This window comes from Hibiscus syriacus, unplaced genomic scaffold (genome assembly GCF_006381635.1).
Source record: "Hibiscus syriacus cultivar Baekdansim isolate YM2019G1 unplaced genomic scaffold, ASM638163v2 tig00111848_pilon, whole genome shotgun sequence".
Lineage (NCBI taxonomy): Eukaryota > Viridiplantae > Streptophyta > Magnoliopsida > Malvales > Malvaceae > Hibiscus > Hibiscus syriacus.
In genome coordinates this window covers 2456938-2473321 of record NW_024063201.1, presented here as the reverse complement: position 1 = coordinate 2473321, position 16384 = coordinate 2456938, and the positions used below count along the sequence as shown (strand labels likewise).

The 16384-nt window shown below is 31.0% G+C and overlaps 1 non-coding gene across 1 annotated transcript; it reads right to left on the bottom strand.

Annotated features, from left to right (window-relative positions):
• Positions 1-11608: 11608 nt before the first annotated feature.
• On the bottom strand, positions 11609-11715 carry LOC120172386. The gene has a single exon (XR_005520965.1). It is a non-coding gene; the product is annotated as a small nucleolar RNA R71 (small nucleolar RNA).
• Positions 11716-16384: the final 4669 nt, after the last annotated feature.

The window sequence follows — 16384 nt, the reverse complement described above, 5'->3', positions numbered from 1 at the left end:
AGTGGTTGATTATCTCCAATAATCATCCCAAATATGATATAAATTGATATATAATTGGAAGTGGAGGATGAATGTTCGTTGAGGAATCAAACCTAGAAAGCTCTAGACTCGATCAAAGACAGAAATGATGGATGAAGATGTGGGAAGTAGCAAGGTGTTTGGAATATAGATTTTTGATGGATGATACTAAGACAAGAATAATAGTTTTATATAATAAAATAAGTATAATTTAATTCAAGGACAAAAAAAGTAAATAAGATATCAAAAGAAGCTAAAGGAAAAACATGTAATAAAGGAATTAAGTTAACTTTCCTTATGGTGAGTGGAAAGGGGATATTGTGGACGAATTTTTTTATGAATAATCTTCGAAAACATAATGAGATAAAGATTGCAACGAAGAAGACTGATTAAAATTTTGACGGTCGGATCTTCGTAAAAGTTTATTTGAAAATTTACCCCCGGTAGGTATATGCTTAATGCAAACCTTAATAATGGGGCAATGATGGTGGTGTGATGATGAAGGAAGAATATGATGGGTTATGGAGATAGAAAATAGATGGATAGGTCCTATCAAACCCTCTAGTCACGATGAAAAGGCAAACTCGGCTATACAGCTCTAACCAGCTCTCCTAATCGCAATAAGAAGGCAAACCGGAGTGTGAAGATCTCTCTCTCAAGAACTTGGAAGAACTTAAAGGAAAAGATCTTTGAAGGCATAAGGCAATCAACTTTTGCAAAAACGTACTCATGTTGTGTTATTATTCAATGAAAAATATGATGTGAAACAATGAATGGAGAGCCTCATTTATATAGGTGAGGAGGAATACTTTAAGATCCTAAGTATGGAATAAAATAATAATAAAAAAGCATGTCTAATTGTACTAGAATAGGCGTCATGAATGCTGACCATTGATGAAGTTCTAGATGCATCAGTTGTGATAAAATCAAGGCTTTTGAATACATGATGAAACCTCTAGCTTGATGGACGGTTTGGATGAGCCTTCTAGAAGATGAAGGGGCAAAAATGCATTAGGAAGCAAGGGAGGGCCGGCCATATGATGGAGGATGGAAATTATGGGCTTTTCTAGGGTTTTTTCATTACAAACAATCACCATCTTTGGGTCTGATCCTAATAAAATAAAGAAAACAACTTAAATAACTAAAATCTACTTAGGAAAAGTGATCCATGCTTTATATTCTCGAAATGATACTTTACACAAGGTTTTAGTAATTTAAGGGGGTCTGAAATTAATTTGAGGGTCATTTTCATGATTCTTGCAATTTTGTCCTGAGTTATCTTCAACTTGGGTTTTGGAGGCCCAAGTAGTATTATGAGGAAGGATAAATGAGTTTCTTTCTTTAAATTCTTCCGTCTCTATGTGGGCTTGTATTTTTTTGCTGATGAAAGCTTGGACTATAGTCTGAAGCTTGTATTTTAAGAGTTTGGCTCAGTTTCTTGTAATTGGGTCAAATGGAAGAGTCAGCCTATCCTCTTTGGCAAAGTGGCGTGTGGTGAATGTATCATTCCCTAGACCCTAGTGCCCCTCCACAAAAACATGTGGATTTCAATTCCTCGACTCCATTTAAACACCACCCATACCACCAGTAAACATATCATAGTGTGTTGTAGCCATGCGATTAGGATCAAAAGAGCTTGTTCCCATATTTGGATATTTTACAGTGTGGTATGAACCTTTATTATAAAGTCTTTATGTGTGCATGGTAATGTTATTAGTTGACCTTATGTTGTTCCAATTATCGCAATGGTCTTTCGAGTGTTCTCGGATTCTCGTTTAGACTTGGAATTAATGATGAAGTCTCCATTGAGCATTTTTGAATTAGGTAGATCGGACACCTAAGTTTAACCCATTTATCGGATTTGCATCATATTAGAGAATTGTCGGATTCTGGAGTCAGTTACAATCGAGAAAGGATTAACACCCTCGAATTGCCCTTTGAGTACCACACGATTATCTGGTCTTAATTGCAAAAAATTAAAATTCAAGCCAAAATTTAAAGAATGGTCTGAATTACTTACCTTTGGGAGTTGGTTATCGTAAAATAAAATAAATTATGGATTTAAAAATAAAAAAGAATAATTTAGATCAAATTTACAAAAGTGAGACAACAGTGAGACGAAAGAGTCACAAGTACTAAAATAAGGAAATAAAAAATATATACATCTAATATATTAATACTAAAATTAAATAAAAGGATAGAAAATTTAAAGGACGTGCAAAATAATTAAATATGAAATACCCAAAATAAATAAACAAATAAATAAATGAACCATAAATATGAATAAAAAATAACTTAACATAAAGAAACATTGTTAGAGTATTAGGTTAAAAATTAAAATAAATTTTAGAAAGAATATAAAAAATATAATGAAAAAGGAAAATGAAAACTAAGAAAAAGGAGTAATAGAATTGAAATTTTAAAAAAAAGGAAATAAAATAAAGAAGGTAATAAATTTCTTATATACAATGACACTTTTGCATTTGAAGTTAAACGATTTTCCAATGATCAATTTGTCACTTTTGTAATTCAATGTACTTTGGTGAACTAGTTCACCTAAATTCCTACCAGTTTAGCTTAGATGTTTTTATCATTATTCTATTTTATTCTTTCCATGAATTTTCATATCAACCTTAACTTTTAATACTTCAATTAAGTCCTTCAATTTATAATTTTCTCAAAACTGTCTAATTTAACATTTTACCCATATATCACCTACAAACTTTTGAATTCTCTCAAATTGATCCTCTAAACTTTATTATTCATTCAATTCGATCCTTGCCCTGTTTTCAATTATTTTTACCAGTATTCAATTCTTTCAAATTAGACCCCGAATTTACCAATTTGTTCAAAATAGTCCCTAGTTGAATTGTCACAACCATAGTGACTAAATTCACTTCTAAGGTCAAGTTTCCATAGTTTCAGTGCATTGTCTATTGTTTAATGCTTCAAAACCCCTATAATTTTCAATTTTTAGCAACTTGATCCTACACCCATTTTTCCAATTCGGTACACAACCTTTCAGTTTTCTTGATTTGGTCACATGCATGAATAATCCATTCGATTTTAGTTCAAAATAATGATCCATGGTTGTCTAATTTAGCAAGGTTCTTACTCTTTTGAATTTGATTCAACATGACCATCGAAAATCTCTAATATCATGCACCATCAATTGAAAATATTTCCATGATCAAACTTAAAATTTGCTTAAGAATCAACTCAATTAAACTCTAAATTTTCAAATGGAAATACAGGGAGAAGGTTTACTTGTAAACTAGATGAAGTCACTAATCAAATTAAGCTTGAAATTCAACATGCATGGCCAAATACTCCCCTTTGCATTCTTTCAATTTTTTTCAATTCTCTCAAATTCTTCTATCTTAGGTTGGTCACCAAATGAAATGAGAAGGGTGATATTATTTCATCCTCAATGGAGGTGGAATTGTCCAAACTAGCCTTCCTTAGTGCTTAAGTAACCAACTATTTAAGGACAATTATAGGAATTTAAGATTTTAGTATGCAATAATAATATTTGCATTTTCTTTTAACTTGATCATTATAATTTCGGTTACTGCTATTTTACTCTTTTCAACTAGGTCCTTGTTTAATTCAATTAATCCAAGTTTTAATTCAACTTAATAATTATTCTAAACAATTTGCTTAGGTCTTCTTTCAATGCAATTAATTTAATTTTCAATTCAACTTAGTTTTTACTTAGGCAATTCAATTTGATCCAATATAATTCAATTAATTTAAAAATTCAATTCAATTAGATCTTTATTTAATTCCATTAATTTAAATGTCAATTTAATTTGGTTTTTACCCTATGCAATGTAGCTTAATTCTCCTAGGCTAGGATTTCGGGGTGTTACATAATCCCCTTCACGAGTATAAGTCAAGTGAGAGGACTCCCCTTCGCGTGTCTAAGCCAGTCTTATTTTTTTGGATGACTCCCCTTTGCCGATTTAAGTCAAATGAGTCGACTCCTCTTCGCGGTTCTAAACTAGTCTTGATTGACGTCGAGCTTGATATCCCTCGCCCTAAAGTTGAAATCTTGCTCAAAAAATATGCAAAATTGCATATGTACATGTGATTCCAAGAATGTAATGTCCTAATGTATGCCTAAAATGTAAATGTACCATTTTTTGACATTCTTATTTTTAAGAAGATGTCTCGATCTTCTTCTAATAATGTTAATATTCCCTTATGTTTCTTGGAGTTGACCTTGCCCAACACTAACACGCAGTCATTATAAACCAGATGATGCTACCTCTCAGACAAAAGCTGATCATTGTTCATAGAAATCTTCTACTTAACTTTTATCTTTGTATCCCAGTGCACTTACTCAGCTTTGGACTAGGATCTTTGGTACCTTGACAAGTCATCATCCCAATGTATATCCACGAATAGCAAAAGATAATCTTGGGTGGCTTCAAAATTTGGATGGAAAATCTTCTTAGATACTTCAGGTTTCTTGCATGAAACCTTTGTAGCAAGGTTTCCCTCTATCTGATTTGATCATTTTACGCTCATCGTAGCCAAAAAGGTTTACCTTCTCAACGAATCAGAAACTTTGACCGCTTCACCTCCTCACGCGCCGCCGTCGATGGAGACCAAGGATGACACCGGCAGACTCGAAACGGAACAAGGAACACGATGGTGCGGAAGGTGTCATAAAAGGATGACTGGATTGTCGTGAATCGATGAAAAACCAACTAAAACCGAGTTATTACCGACGATACTTCCGACTGAAATTAACGACGAACGGCGATGATTCACGACGAAAGGTTTGAGGGGTTTTGTTCCTTGGTTGAAAATGAACACGATGGTGGTTTCGGCTCGTCGATCGGAGGTCGGACGACGAGTAGATCGGAGTTGGAAGGAGGGTTGTTAGAGAAGGGAAATCTGGAAAATATGAAACCTGCGCACGGGGAAGAACTTATAATTCATCATATATAAGAAATGGTTAAATCATGGGTTTAGCCACTGAATTTCCTTCACTTTATAAAACGGTCTACCAACTTTAAAACTTTACAATTTAATCTCCAATTTCTTCCAAAAATACCAATTAAATTCACCACTTTATAATTTCTTAAATTTTAACCCCTAAATTAGGGTGTTACAGGAGTAACCCTTCTTGATTGAGTTCCAAGCTCCTAGATCGTAGGCTCTAATAAAGAACATCAACTTATTCTTCCAATGGGCATAATTTGCTCCATTGAAGAATGGTGGCTTGTTTACCGGTTGTGAATCTAGAATGTGTGATTCTTCAATATAATAGGCACCAGATGTTGAAGCCATTTCTTTGCCGGTTGCGTCTGGAATCGGTAGAGCTTCTTCGTGGATAGTCTTAAGGATGTGAACCGTATAACGAGTCAAGCTCTGATACCAATTGTTGGGATTTGTGAAAGCTCGAATCCAGAACTGAAGGGGTTTGCCAAGATGGGTCGGGTCGGTTTTTGTATTTAGGGATTAAAGAGATTGAAAGATAGAAAATTGCACATCGATTTATAGTGGTTCGACTTCTCAACCAAGTCTACATCCACTACCTTAGCTCCTAACCAAGGATTTTCCAACAAATTCAGTAATTTTTTCTTTCTTTTCACAGGACAAAGAGATAATCTTTACAAACTCCCTATTTTTTCAAGGGTTAAACTAGAACATTTCCCTAGCTTTTAGCCGGCTTAGCTAGAACCAAAACCCATTTACAACGAAAGGAAATGTAAACAAGAAAACCTATCTAAGGTAGGTGTTTACAAGAATTAAGCTCACAAGAACAAAATATTTACAAGAGAAAGATGAAATAAGATTGAGAAACTCTTCTCTTGTGTTTGATTGCTTGGATAGTTGTTCTATATCTTCTTCAAGTGTCCTCATCTTGTTTTTATAGCTTTAAATGAGTTTGAAGTCGTATATAGCCATTGGGGATTCATTTTCTTCAAAATAAAACTGCCCAAAACAAGTAGTATTGGTACTCCTTCAATGAGTATTGGTACTACCTTTGTAATATTTGAATTTTTGACCGTTGGGCTTGATATTACTGTAGCAGTATCGGTACCCATTTTGCATTCGATGTTTTTGAGTATCGGTACTATTCATTACTGTTCACACAGTATCAGTTCTATTCATATAGTATCGGTACTATTAATACAATACAATACTATTCATAAAAAAATGTATGCTCAATTCCAACTTAAATGGACTTTGAATTATTTTTGAAAACTTTGAATAAATTCAATTCAAGTCCATAAACATTTTGCCATAATTGTATATGAAAACTTAGTTAAACAGATTCCTCAAATACAGAAACTTCGTTAAATACTAGGCATTTCTTCCATGAAATGAAGGAAAATCCCTAGATGTTTATACCCTTCTAAGGCGTGATACTGAAATCATGTTAGATTCATTTGTGTCAATTTCGATCTCGACCTTGTTTTCAACATTATCAACTTTCTTACCTTTATCTTTAGTTTCTAACATCTAAACACAATCAAAATCATCTTACATTAGTAAATAGTATTTTACTCCCTAATAAGCATCATCACATATATATATATATATATACAACTATCAGTAAACTTTTGACATACTAGTGGCATGTATACATTCTTAACAAAATTAATACTCATTTCATGTCTAGAAATGACTAAACCTATAGCTGTGATACCAATAAATGTAATACACATTTCCTGTATACGTTTTCATACATGAGACACAGATGTCGCAAAACTTTTAAAACATTTTCGATATTTGAAAACCAGTAAAATTTTGTTTCTTTAGTTAAAACAATTTAATAATACTAGTTCATATTATCCATATTTAAAATAATATAAAATGATTCAATTGATCCATTACAAATAATTTTCTAAAATAGTTAAATAGAGCTAATAGGACATTCATAAGTACATGCCACTAAACTGAGTCAAAATTTCATCATAGGATGTCTTACTGATATTGTAGTATATTCATTGATGCTTGGAGTTGCTTTGTACTCTTAGTATTTACTTAATGAGGAATAATAGTAATAACAATAAAGTATAACCAAATATAAGCATATCATAAAATATCAAAATATGAATATAAATCGTATAAAGCTTAGTTGTACTTAATACTATCTTGTTAAACCAAGTTTCTTTGACATAACATACGAAACAATGTTTACTATGACCATCATACTTATCAATTAGAATTTTTCCCAATTTATCCTTTTATTTGCCAAATGTATGTTAAATGAGAATGCATGGTACATGTGTTGCACCTAAGTGCCGATATGATAATTCATAAACTCATTATGAATTCTGTGGGTTGCACACATAGTACTAATATGGTAATTCATAAATTCATTATGAATTACGTGGGTTTGCACACATAGTGCCGATACGGTAATTCATAAATTCTTTATGAATCATGTGGATTTACATACATAGCGTCGATACGATAATTCATAGACTCATTATGAATTACGTGGATTTGCACATATAGTGCCAGTACGATAATTCATAAACTCATTATGAATTACGTGGGTTTGCACACATAGGGATGATACAGTAATTTGTAAACACATTATGAATTACGTGGGTTTGCACACATAGTGCTGATACTGTAATTCACAAAATCATTATGAATTACGTGGGTTTGCACACATAGTGCCAATACGGTAATTCATAAACTCGTTATGAATTACAGGGATTTGTATACATATTGCCAATACGATAATTCACAAACTCATTATCACTTGTCCAAATTAACTTACATCCATAAATCTCCTTATAACATCCAAAATCTCCAAAGAACACTCAAAACTAAGAATCATACCCAAATTTCAAACATGTTTTCAAACACTTCTAAGGCTCCAAATCTCTTACTCACTTCTTTGACAAGTCAAAAATACTTTTAAAGTCCAATAACTGACCATATTTCTTCAAATCACTTAAAAATCCATTTTATGAAATCTATAATAAATAAATAATCTCTTAGTTTTTATCACTCTTAAGCTTTTCTTAAGCTTCTATATCATTTAAGGCTTCAAAACCAAACTATAAACAAAAAGAAAATCCAACTTGAAGAAACCCTACATTTTCTATGGAGCGTACAGGGACGACAGAACGAAGAAAAAGAAGAGAACTAAACTTTCAACTTATCTTATTTCCCCTTTTTAACCTTAATAAATATCCCAAATAAAAAGAATATTAAATCATTTCCTTCTAAAAGACCATAATGCCTCTCCATTTCTTACAGTCTTAGTAATAAGTCTTAAACACAATTTCCTAAATCAGTCATTGCACTTTTTAATTTATTCAAATTAAACCACCAAATTTTAAATCCTTATATTATAGTCATTGACCCGATGTTTGGGATATTACAGTATTCGATGAAAGATTTACTTTTAATTGAATCGATCAAACATTTACTTTTCATATTCATTCAATTCATAGCCTAATGTATACGAAATGATAATGCAAGGTACATAGGTCACTAGTATCCACATATTACACTTTTAGTGCCAGACAGATATACACGCACTATAGAGCACATCTTGTATCAATAATCAGGAATATCATAGTACTAAATTCACTTACTATGTATTCCATTCCCTAAGTTAACTTGGTATCAAAATCACATTACCATGTACTCAATGCAACTTGCAATATAATATCGAATTCACTTACTATGTGCATAATGCAACTGATGATACTCCACCTCTATGGCATGCCAATTATACCAGCCAATCTTAATGTATATACAATGGGCATTTTTTTTATCAAAATCATATATCATCCATTTATAATAAATATCAATATCGATAGTTATATCAAAATGTCATATAATAGCGCATTTGACAGTACATACCCGAAATCATTCAAATACCATTTAACAAAACATTGTGAAAAGATATCATAATACGATTCAAAACATATTCATTTTTCAAAACATTCAAGGTTCAATCATCGCAAGTGTTCTTCATATCATACATATAATAATCTAAGTACGAATGCACTCACATGGTATGTCTCACTAGCAAACTTTTCTTAACGATATAAGCTTCACTCTTGTACTTTTCTTTTAGTTTTAAACTCACTTGTATCTCGATTTCGATCATGATCGTCATGTACAATATTTACAAAACAAATACATGTCAAAGTACATATTAGTAATCTTACTAATATAGGCACACATTAGCATTAAAATTTCTAAAAATTCTTTCATTACATATATAATACTAATTCCATTTCATTTTATCAATATCAATATCAATGCTTCAAAATACCATTAATCCTTCACAATATAACTTCAAATCTCTCAATGTACAATTCAAATAATATTCACATAACATATACAATTTTCATAATTTAATCATTAAAATGAATTCTTTTAGAATTCATCTCAACATTTCCATAATATCCTAAATGACCCCTTTCTATATAACTTCAAACTCAAGATTCTAACAACATATTCAAGCAGTCCACATCAATTCCAAATAATTTCAATATAAAACTTGTTATTCTTACGCTTTGGAATTTAGTACTGTAGCCATTACATACTTTCAAATTGATCCAAACAATATTCTAAAGCTTATAGAATCATTCATTCATTCATCATGTCTAATATTATTATAAATTTCGTAAAATTTTTTCTATTTATTTCACCATCGCCAAAGATGAATAGTCACTAATAACTCTACAAAAGAGTTAATATTTATAGCCTTTTTACTTAGGTTTATGTTTGTACTTCAGCGTAATATGATCATATTTAGAATGTTTTAGTTAATTTTGCATTACATGCATTGTTGGGAGTGATTTAGTAATTATTGGACTAATTATGATATTTTGTCATAATATTGTTACCCTGATGTTGTGACGTTGTCTAATGTTGAAGTTTTTATTATGCACTGATGTGAGGCAAGATTGTTGGGCCATTGTTATAACATTCGATTCGCTGGCAGAAAACTATTGACAACTGGACAAAATCCTAATATAGTAAGGAGTCTTAGTAGAAAAGGATTCTCAATTTCATGCGATCTTAAACTCTATTTTTAGGGTTTTTAATCATTATATAAAGTAGGTAGATGCAACTAATTAAAAAGGGAGTTTTTTAGGGTTTTCTTTAATTATTCTCTTTTCTTTATCGTAAACCATTGTTGCTTAGGAAACATTGGGAAAAAACAAGAACTGGACGTGAAGGCAAAAGTTATAACACCGATAGGTGGTGGCTGGTGATTTGTGAGAGCATCAACGACATTAACAATAAGAAGAATCCGAGAGGTAGATTTTATTTTTGCATAGTTGAAATACTCATAAATTTATGTTGGATTGTTAAACCTTGGATGCTATTATTTTTAAATATATTTTATGAAGTTCATGTTTAATTAGTTTTTTCCATTGATTTGATTGGTATTTTCTCGGTTTTATTAAGGAATTTAGTATAGAAATATATAATTGCTCACTCCATTTCATCGAGAGGTGAATGTCATTATGTGAGTAGTGCATCGAGAAATGACTGTCACTATCACACCAATAGTGATTCTAAGTTCAACGTATAGAGAGATCTAGTTGATTGATTTTAGTAGCATACTTAGTAAATTTTTATAAGTGGATATAGAGATATAGAGTTGTGAGTTTCTGGGTGGAGCCATCGAGAGAGGAAAACTTGCTATTAATGCTAGATGCACTGATCTTATTACTATGACATCATTAATTACATAATTGGGTTTAACAATACCATAACCTTTTGCTTGAGCTGATCAACTTCTTTCATTTCCATTGTTGTGATTCCCTTCATATCATTATTCACATATTTATTTTAGCTATTATATTTTATTGCTTTGTTCCCAACATCACCCATACAATTATGTTATTTTGCTTAGATAGTGTTATAATTATTCTTTGAGTAACGAGCCTCTATGGATACGATATTTGATACATTAATTTTCATCCACTTTATTACTTGATATGGTAGTTTATGCTTGCACTATTTTTTGTTACATTATTTGAAGCATTAAGTTGTTTTGGCAAAGTTGTCGGGGACTAGTGTCATTACTTTGAGAGTTGTTTTTTTACTAACATAGTCTTTTGTTTGTATATTTTAATAGTTTTTTGGGTGCATAAATCAAGTAAATAATTGATGGTATGAGATCTACAACAAGAAGTTCTTAATACTAGAATAGTTCAACCTTTTCAAAATATTCCGATGCTGCCAACTTATCAAAACGTCAATCATAGGAATAAGCAAATTTGTGAGTGTGTTGTGCCCACATTAGATGATTTGAATCCTAGCATTGTTTGACCAATCATCCATGCTGCCAACTTTGAATAAAATTTGGTGATGTTCCAAATATTGCAATCAATAGGGAAATATATTGTGACGCACACCGACTACCCTAGAGCACACTTGCGATCATTTATGGAAGTTTGCGACTCATTCAAATGACAAGGAGTGTCTAAAGAAAACTTTAAGCTGAAGTTGTTTCCATACTCACTTTGCGACAAAGATAAGACATGGCTTAACTCGCTGCCACCAAATGTTATAACATCATGGAATGAACTTGTCAAAAAAGTTATTCTTACGACTCAATCCTCCTAACATAAATGCTAGGTTGAGGAATGAAATTACATTTTTCATGCAATTGGAGGATGAGATCTTGTATGAAGCATGAAAGCGATTTAAAGATTTACTAGGGAAATTCTCAATGCATGGTTCCAACATTAGACGCAAATGAGGATATTCTACAATGGACTTAACATGAAAACAAGGATAATTGTAGATGTTTATGCTAATGGAACATTTCTAGTCAAGTCAAAAAATGAAGCTTATGATATCATAGAGAGGATTTCCAACAATGACTACTAATACCTTAATACAAGGATTATGTTGGGTAGACGCGTTGATGTAGTAATGGAACACAATACTCTAAACACATTGACCACACATGTGATATAATTTACTAAATAGATGATAAAAATGTAAAAGCCTAGAGGTATCTACAATGTAAAATATACATTTTTTAATTGTGTTTATTGTGGTGATGACCATAATTTTTTAGAATGTCCACAAAACCATGATTTTATGTATTTTATGAGAAATTTTAACAGGTTTAACAACGTCAACAAATATGGGAACACCTACAATCCAAATTTCTAGAATTATTTCAATCCTAATATTGCATTGTAATCCAATTCTGGGAATACACGACACTATCAGTAGCAATAGTATACTCAGAACAACCAATGCTACACCTTCAGTATTCACATAATGAGGCAATGCCATAACAACAACACAACATATAGCAAAATTTTCAAGGGTAGTCTTCTAACCAAGTCTCAGCTTCAATATCACTTGACTCTCTACTGGAGGAGTATATCTCAAGAAATGAATCGATGGATCAAAGGAATAAAGCTTTGATCCAAAGTCATTCAACATTGTTGAGAGCATTGGAGAATTAATTTGGACAACTAGACAAAGCTTTGAGCAACAAACCACAAGGATCATTACTGAGTGACACTGAAGTTCTGATAGCTCATGGAGAAACTCTTTACGATAAACAGTGTAAAGCCATCACAACACGTAGTGGACTCCATCTTGAAAAATCAAATAATGAAAATAAGAAATAGAATGATGAGGAACCTAGACAACAAGAAAAAAGAAAAGAGTTGGATGTGAGATTGAAATACCCAATATTGATGCCAAAACAAAGGATGCAGGACAAAGCAATAATTCTTGAACATTGCCAGCAGTAATTCTTGGACATTGCCACCAGTAATACCTATAATATTGCCACATTTGATGCCACCAACATTTTTAATGCAACAAAATCTAAAACCTCCACCTCCATTTCCTCAACGATTCTAGAAAAGCAAGAAGAACCAACCATTTAGAATATTCATTGATATGTTGTGCCAATTGCACGTTAACATACCATTACTGGAAGCATTGGAGCAAAAGCCAAGCTAAGTTAAATTTATGAAGGAGGCATTTTTTTAGAAATATAGAATTGGTGATTTTGAGACCGTTGCACTCACTAAAGGGTGTAAAACCATCGTTATAAAAAATTTCCCCAAAAATTAAGGGATCCAAGGAATTTTACTATTTCATGCACTATTCGCAATCAATACATAGATAGAGCTTTATGGGACTTAGGCTCCAGCAATAAGTAAATGTCTTTGTCTATTTTTAGGAAACTTCGGATTGGTAAAGCACAACCCAAAATAGTTACACTTCAACTTGTCGGTCGATCCACTATCTTCCCTGAAGGCAAGATTGACAATGTACTAATACGAGTGGAAAAATTTATCTATCTAGTGGCCTTTATTTTCTTGGGCTGTAAAGCCAATAAAAGGTTCCCATAATTCTAGGAAGACTATTATTTTCTATTGGATGAACATTGATTGATGTTGAGAAGGGATAACTCACATTGCATCTCAATGACCAACAAATTATATTCAATGTGTTCAACCCATTGTCATGCGATGAAGAAGACAAATGTAATGCTATTGACATTATCGAAGCAGTAGTACAAGAGAAATTAGATGAATGTGGAAGCATTAAAGAACTCTTTAATATTATTGCAGAAAAGAGAAGACTCAAACAAGCAAGAGGGGAACCAATACTTTTACATTGATTCTGCCATCATCAATAATTCAACATCACTAATGTCAACTACAGAGTCCCAACATGAGGACTTGAAGAACACCACAAATGATACCATGGTACGAAGTAAAACAACATCGATGAGGGCAATGAGGAAGGATTCACAAGGCTTTGATGATGAAGACTCTTATTTGAAAATTCATCCCATGAAGCCACCACATATCTATGTCGACAATGAAGAAATGTGATTCAAGATTGATTTCAATAAGAAAGAGTTTTACTTTGAACAATGTTTCAATTCCAAAAGTGCAAAGGATATGAAATTGTATGATTATGTCAAAACAACCATCGACAAGCAAAAAGGGATATCATTTTAATAAGACTCATGAGAAGTTACCAAAAACTTTAATTTTACACATGAAATAATTTTTCACATGCATTCAATAAATCATTTTATAAGATTTTGTTTTTTTAATTTATTAGTTCTATTTACTTCTTTTATCTAGAGTTTTTTTTAGGTAATGCCTCCACATTAATCATCGCATCATCCTCAGTTCGTACTATTATTACTACCTTTGCTTCACAACATTAGTCAGAGTTCCAAATAACCATTGTTGCATATCGTCTTTAACATCATTAGGGGAGTACTGTTGTCCATTATCCCATCTTTTACTTTATATTTTTTATTATTATTTATTTATGTATGAATTGAGGGCAATACACATCTCAGGTTTGGGGGTATATCACTCATTTTTGTATGTTGCATTTGTATTTATCATGTTCATGGTCCATTTTTGTTCATATTCTCGCTGTTTTAAGATTAGGTTGATGTTGAAGTTGATAAAAATTTTAAACTCTTTTTGATGAAGTTTGATGATGATTTTTTAGTTGTGAAATGTATGAGGAATGAGTTAGATTCTTGATAAGGTTAGGATTTTACGAAAAACATTAACACAATGAGTGTGTGCTTTTAATACTTAGAGACATTAGAAATTATTGAACCTTGCAAATCTCAAGACGTTAGTAGGTATTATAGTAAATATTCAATTTTTTTAAATAAAACATGCTAGAGGTGCCCAACATTGGTTGTAGCATTGATTTGGACAAAAGGACACTAGAGTTTCCCAAAACTAGCTCTAGTGAAAAAAAAGAAAGAAAAAAATAATATTCAAATTTATATACTAGAGGTGCCTAAAAGTAGCTCTAGTAATGAAATATAAATAAAGTAGATCCTGGAGATTCCATACACTGACTCCAACAATGAAATAAAGTGAGGATAATATTTTTATAGCATTGAAAATTTAAAAAGTGAGTAAGATCAATTTTTTCTACGAACTCAAAATGCATTCCTTAATTTGAGATTAGTTAAAGTTACTGCATTTGTGGCATCAATAAAATATTCTAAGAACTGAAAATCAATTAAAAATCTAAGTTGGCTTGGCAACATTTTTATTTAGCATAGTTTTCTTTGCATTGAAGTTGCGTGAGGAAAAGGAAACACTTAGGTTTCGGGTGGTGATAACTATCTAAAAGTGTTTTATTTAGAGCATTTTTACATAGGTTTATGTTTTCACTTTAGCATATTAGGATTATATTTAGAATTTTTAGTTAAGTTTGCATTACTTGCACTGTTGGGAGTAATTTGGTAATTATTGGACTAATTATGATATTTTGTTCGATATTGTTACCCTGATTTTGTGACGTTGTCTGATGCTATAGTTGTTGTTGTGCACTGATATGAGGAGACACTATTGGGCCATTTCTGTAGCAATTGATACACGGGCAGAAAGTTGTTGAGAGCTTGACAAAATCCTAATATAGAAAGGAGTATGTCGTAATCGATCTGCGTTTATTGAAATGTTTTGGGAGTCGCCATCTGCCTTTTGGGTTAGGTAGGTCGAATACCTAAAAATCATCTTTTAAAAGAGTTTTTAAGAAAACATCAGTTAAAAGATAAACCGATCTGCGTTTAACCAAAAATTCGTTATTTTTAATAATAAAAATGGATTCATGGTCGGTTACGTTTGGGGAAGGATTAGTACCCCCAAAACACCCAAAATTGGTCTCTGTCGATTATAAATTGTCTCTAATAATAGAATTTTAAAAATTCTAATATAAATTTAATTTATGATCCTCTTATTCTAGATTTAATCGCATAATTTTAAAGGAAAATATATATAAAATGATTTTTATAAAACTAAAGTAAATAAGTAAATATATATATACTTAAGGTTTTATAAATAAGGTATTTATTTATTTAAAAATATCATAAATGGACATCTAGTTATTTTAAGACAACCACTTTCTTTAATATTAATAAATAAATAAATAAATATTAATAACAATATAATAATAAAACTAAAATATAGTATTTTTTTATTTAAAAATATCAGAAAATGACATCTAGTTACTTTAAGACAACCCCTTTCTTTAATATTAAAAAATAAATAAATATTAGAAATTTAATTAAATATATATATTTATATGTGTAAAATAATAAAATAATAATTAAAGTATTAATTTAAACATATTAAAATTTAAAGGAAAATAATAAAATTATAATTAAATTATGACCAAAATAAAAGAAATTAAAAAAATAATATTAAAATGTAAAAAAACGTACATTCAAAATTAAAATTATATAAAAATCAGTGATTAAAATATAAAATATAATAATTAATATAAATAAATTGAAATATTATATAATATATATATATATATATGAACAACATAATTTTATCATAATAATAATACGGGACTAAAATATCAATTTTTAAAATTA